The 5,797-nt window shown below is 44.5% G+C and overlaps 1 non-coding gene across 1 annotated transcript; it reads right to left on the bottom strand.

Annotated features, from left to right (window-relative positions):
- Window positions 1–5,035: 5,035 nt before the first annotated feature.
- On the bottom strand, window positions 5,036–5,139 carry LOC122235595. The gene has a single exon (XR_006213640.1). It is a non-coding gene; the product is annotated as a U6 spliceosomal RNA (small nuclear RNA).
- Between the last annotated feature and the right edge of the window lie 658 nt (window positions 5,140–5,797).

Below are 5,797 nucleotides of genomic sequence, written 5' to 3'. Positions count from 1 at the left end.
GGGCAGTATTGACATTGCAACAATATTTGTTCTTCCTCTCCAGGAGCATGGAATCTTTTCCATTTTTGGGTGTTTTCCTCAATTTCTTTCATGAGCTTTCTACAGTTTTCAGTGCATAGATTTTTCACCTCTTTGGTTAGGTTTATTCCTGGGTATTTTATGTTTTTTGGTGCAATTATAAATGGGACTGATTCCTTGATTTCTCTTTCTGTCGCTTCATTGTTGGTGTACAGGAATGCAACTGATTTCTCTGCCTTGATTTTATATCCTGTGACTTTGCTGAATTCATGACTCAGTTCTACCAGGTTTTTGGTGGAATCTTTTGGGTTTTCCATATAGAGTGTCATGTCTTCTGGGAAGAGTGAAAGTTTGACTTCCTCCTTGACGATTTGGATGCCTTTTATTTCTTTGTGTTGTCTGCTGAGGCTAAGACTTCCAACACTATGTTGAATAACAGTGGCGAGAGTGGACATCCCTGTCGTGTTCCTGAGCTTAGGAGGAAAGCTGTCAGTTTTTTCACAATTTTCTTCTTTTTTTAAAATTACTTCTTCCCCTCTCTTGTTTTTTTTCCTTCTTTCTGGACCTCCATGTAAATAGATGTTGCCTTGCCTGGATTGATACTTTATATATATATTTTAAAGATTTATATAATATATATATATATATTTTAAAGTTATATATATTTTAAAGATTTCATTTTATTTTTAACGTTTATTTATTTATTTTGAGAGAGAGAGAGAGAGAGAGAGAAAGAGGGGCAGAGGCAGGGGGGAGAGAGAGAGAGAATCCCAAGCAGGAACCACACTGTCAGCACAGAGCCCGCCTCAATGAGATCATGACCCGAGCTGAAATCAAGAGTCGGATGCTTAACCAACTGAGTCACCCAGGTGCCCCAATACTTTATATATTTTTCAACTTTTCTCCCAATTTCCCTGTAGTCAAGGCTGGCCCCAGACACACTAGCATGGAACGCACGCTTTGGAAAGAAAAGCTGAAGTTGTGATTGTAACCATGGGGAACCCAAGCTTGAGGTCTATGTATATGGAGATGTCTACCAGCAAGGGAGCGACTGTAGTATTTTCTATACAGATTTTATCTCAGTGTAACCAAAAACTTGATACTGGGAAGTTTTTCTTTATAGAGGTACTCCAGCTAATGAGTGAAGAAGGAGATATCACAGACTATCACCATTGGCAGTCTCTAATGAAACAATGGATCTGGGCAATGATTCGCTCGTGTCTGTGGACATCGCCGGTAGAGAGACGGTCAGATATTACGCACTTCTGATGAAAGAACACAGCATCACCTATGAAAGTGTCTTGCCGAGAAATCAAACCCGGGTTTTCACAAGTCTCTAGATCTAACAGTTTACTTGAAAAACACTATCGGGATATAATCACCAAAATCCATGGACAGTGGGAGACTTTACAGGAAAACTAGCTCACATCCGCATTAATAAATTCCAATGGGAAAAACAAAGAGATGCCAGAGGGGCCTAGCGATTAAAAGAGACTCAAAAGATATAGCAATTGATTGCAATACGGGGATACTGATGTGAACAACAAAAAATCTGTAAACATTTATGCAACTATCAGGGATATTTAAATACTGACTGACTCTTCGATGATGTTGAGGGATCACTGTTAGTATTTTTTGGTGTGATAACAATATTGTGGTTATGCTTTTATTTATTTATTTTATTTTATTTTTTAACGTTTATTTATTTTTGAGACAGAGAGAGACAGAGCATGAACGGGGGAGGGTCAGAGAGAGGGAGACACAGAATCTGAAACAGGCTCCAGGCTCCGAGCTGTCAGCACAGAGTCCGATGTGGGGCTTGAACTCACTGACCGCGAGATTATGACCTGAGCCGGAGTGGGACGCTTAACCGACTGAGCCACCCAGGCGCCCCGTGGTTATGCTTTTAAAGAGCGTCCCATGAGAGAATACGCTGAAATATTTATTGCATACTTTTGTATGCATTTGAAAATTTTCAGAATAAAAAGTAAAAAAATTTAGGGCAGCAAAGTCAGAAGAACCTGGATGTAAATTCTACTATAACTTCATGTCATGGAATACATTCATTAACCGCTCTGTGGCTGTTTCTTCATCGACAGTAATGGCCCCTACATCATAGAGTTGGGGCGAGGATTCTATGACGTTTTGTCTGTAAAACCCTTCCAACACTGCCTGGCCTACAGTCCACACTCAATAAAGGATAGCTCTCGTTACTGTTATTTGCTTATTTTGATGGTCCTATCTTGAGGGGATGGTCCTAGGTGGGTCCTAGGTAAATACTGCAATAGTATCTCCTAAATGTTCCTGGCCTTGCACTTATACAGACATACTCTTTTTTTTTTTGAAAAAAAAAATTTTTAATGTTTATTTTTGAGAGAGAGAGAGAGAGAGAGAGTGCAAGCAGGGGAGGGGCAGAGAGAAAGATAGACACAGAATCCAAAGCAGGCTCCAGGCTCCGAGCTGTCAGGACAGAGCCCGATGCGGGGCTCGAACCCATGGACCGTGAGATCGTGATCTGAGCCAAAGTCGGATGCTTAACCGACTGAGCCACCCAGACGCCCCTATATTATTTTAGATATATATACCATATACATGCATATATATATATAAAATATAGGAGATAATTATATATATTATTATATTTATTATATATATCATATATATTAACGTCAGATAAAGTGAATTTAATGCAAGGAGTATTGCCAGAGATATAGAGGGATATTTTGTAATGATGAAAGGGTCAATGCATAAGAAGGCACGATTCTAAATGTGTACGTGCCTAAAAACGGAGCTGCAAAATATGTGAAGTAAAAACTGGTAGAATTTAGAGGAGAAAGAGAGAAATCCACAATTATACTTGGAGACTTTAATACTCCTTTCTCAGTAATCAGTAGAACACGTAGACAATCATTAAGACGCCATCAATTAACTTGTCCTAATGGATATTGATAGGTCTCGCCCCCCGCAATAGCAAAACACACATCGCTTTCAAGTGTGGAGCGTTCACCGTGAGAAACCTTATGCTGGGCCGTGAAGAAGTGTCACCGACCATAAAAGAGTTAAATTAGAAATCAATCATTAGAAAGCTATCTGGGGGGCACCTGTGTGGCACAGTCGGCTGAGTGTCCGACTTTGGCTCAGGTCGTGATCTCGCGGTTCGCGAGTTCGAGTCCCACATCTGATGTGGGATCCGACCTCGCTGCTGGCAGCGCAGATCCTGCTTCGGATCCTCTGTCCCCCTCTCTCTGCCCCTCCCCCGCTTGAGCTCTCTCAAAAAACTAAACTTAAAAGAAAGAAAGGAAGAAAGAAAGAAAGCTCTCTGGGAAATTCCCTAAATGTGGGGCGATTAACCAATTGCAGCGATAACTGGGCGCTTTTGCATGACTTAACGGGAGGCCTGTCACTCCGAAAGTGTACAATTTCTCTTCCTCCTCTCTCTCCCCCAAGCACACATCAGTGTCTATTTGCATCGATCCCTTTTTGTGGGCTCATTTGCTCCGTCACCGTGAGAGACGGAAAGAGCTCTTGGTGGCGAGAAGGGCTAGAAGAAGAGAAGAGAAGCCGTAAGGGGGGACTATGGGGTCGATTCCTTTTCCAGACCTGTAGCTTCGGTGGTCAAGCAAATGAGAAACCATGTGCTGCTGGGCCCGCCCACGGAGGCTTTGAGAGACCGAACAAAAGCAGGCCTAGCGCAAAACCCAGGTGACAGAGTGTGTGCGGCACGAACTGGGGAAGATACCCTTCTAATCCCGGAGGCGCTACAGAAGGCACAGTTAGCATGGACGTTGGTATTTCATTACGGACAGTAAGCAATCAGATTTCTGTAAGGAGCTTTGCAAGCAGAAGATATGGACCAGTCGGACGCTGGAAGAGTATGGGCAAGGAGGGCGGGGCTCCCAGAAGTAAATGGTATGGGGTGGGGCGCTGGAGAGCCATGTGGGGTCTTACTCTTGCACAGATACTTAACTAAGAACCGTAGGTGACTTGCCGAGAGTAGCAGGTGGCATAGTCTCGTGTTCTGGAATAAATAACAAGATCCTCCAGGGGCCAGTTTTCAGGACACTTGATAGTCTAAAGGTTGCTTGAGGGCTTATGCAGAAAGAGAAACATAGCAACTCCTTTTGGCTTGTGTGTTGTCTGGGCTCCAACGGATTTTTGTACACAGAGAATTATTGTGCCTTGTGGCTTCTTTTTTTTTTTTAAGTATTTATTTATTTTGAGAGAGAGAGAGAGAGGGAGAGAGAGAGGAAGCACGCAAACAGGGTAGGGGTGGGGGGGGGGCAGAGAGAGAATCCCAAGCAGGCTCTGCACTGTCAGCACAGAGCCTGATGTGGGGCTCGATCTCATGAACTAACCGTGAGATCACGACCTGAGCTGAAATCAGGAGTTGGACCCGCAACTGACGGAGCCACCCAGGCGCCCCTGTGCCTTGCAGCTTCTCGATGAGGAAACATCCCTTACCGTCAGTTCTTAGCAGGTTAGATTTGGAAAGGAGCACGCAAGGCCAATGACACAGGCGGGAGGCTGGTATAGACCTGTAACAACGGCGTTCACAAGACTTAACACCACATAGTAAGGGCAACAGAAAGAGCTTTTCATAAGTTAAGGGCTAGAAGACAATGGAGGAAAGCATGCACTTGACAAAGACATAGTGATGGATGATAAAGACAGACCAGAGCTCCCCACCCCCCCGGCTCTCACTTTACACCTGTATTTTCTTTCAAGGAGAAATTTTCATACTCAAAGTCTAGCCCAGTGCTTTCCTTTCCTTTTTTTTTTTTTAAATGTTTATTTATTTCTGAAGGAGAGAGAGAGAGAGAGAGAAACAGATTATGAATGGGGAGGGGCAGAGAGAGAGGGAGACAGAATCCGAGGCAGGCTCCAGGCTCTGAGCTGTCAGCACAGAGCCCGATGCGGGGCTCAAACCCACAGACCATGAGATCATGACCTGAGCCAAAGGTGGACGCTTAACCAACCGAGCCACCCAGGCGCCCCTGGAGATTCTTTAAAAAAAAAAAAAAAAATGGACTGCTCCATGAATTTGCGTGTCAGCCTTGCACTGGGCCATGCTAATCTTCTCTGCATCGATCCCAACTTCAGCGTCTTGCCAACGCGGTCACTTAAAATGGAAATTCTGATTTGGTCGGTCTGGGTGGGGCCCAGGAACGTGCATTTCTAACAAGATCCCAGGTGATGCTGCGGCGCTAAGGAAAGAAAAGCCCAGGGTGGAAAAAGCGGTTCGAATGGTCTTGCAGAGTATTTCATTGTTGTAACCAGGTTCAAGTCTCTGGTCTGGACAAATTGCCTCTCTCAGAGCCCTGGGAGTGCCTGCAAATGAGACCTTGAGACCACTCTTGGGGATACTTTTGTTTTCATCAGTGTGGAGAGTAGGAGAGGTGCCAGAAGCCTGAAGACAGGCAAATGTGATCGTGGGTTTTCAAAACCGGAAAGAAGCGGCCGTGGACAGATCGGTAAACTTGATGTTGATTCCAGGAGACAATCTAAAATGGATTATGTTTTTGTTTTTTTTTTTTTTAACGTTTATTTATTTTTGGGACAGAGAGAGACAGAGCATGAACGGGGGAGGGGCAGAGAGAGAGAGGGAGACCCAGAATCGGAAGCAGGCTCCAGGCTCTGAGCCATCAGCCCAGAGCCCGACGCGGGGCTCGAACTCACGGACCTCGAGATCGTGACCTGAGCTGAAGTCGGACGCTTAACCGACTGAGCCACCCAGGCGCCCCAAAATGGATTATGTCTGAAGCATGGTTTCTGTTCACTG

The sequence above is a fragment of the Panthera tigris genome, chromosome X (genome assembly GCF_018350195.1).
Source record: "Panthera tigris isolate Pti1 chromosome X, P.tigris_Pti1_mat1.1, whole genome shotgun sequence".
In the NCBI taxonomy this organism is placed as follows: domain Eukaryota; kingdom Metazoa; phylum Chordata; class Mammalia; order Carnivora; family Felidae; genus Panthera; species Panthera tigris.
This window is presented reverse-complemented; position numbering and strand designations above follow the sequence as displayed.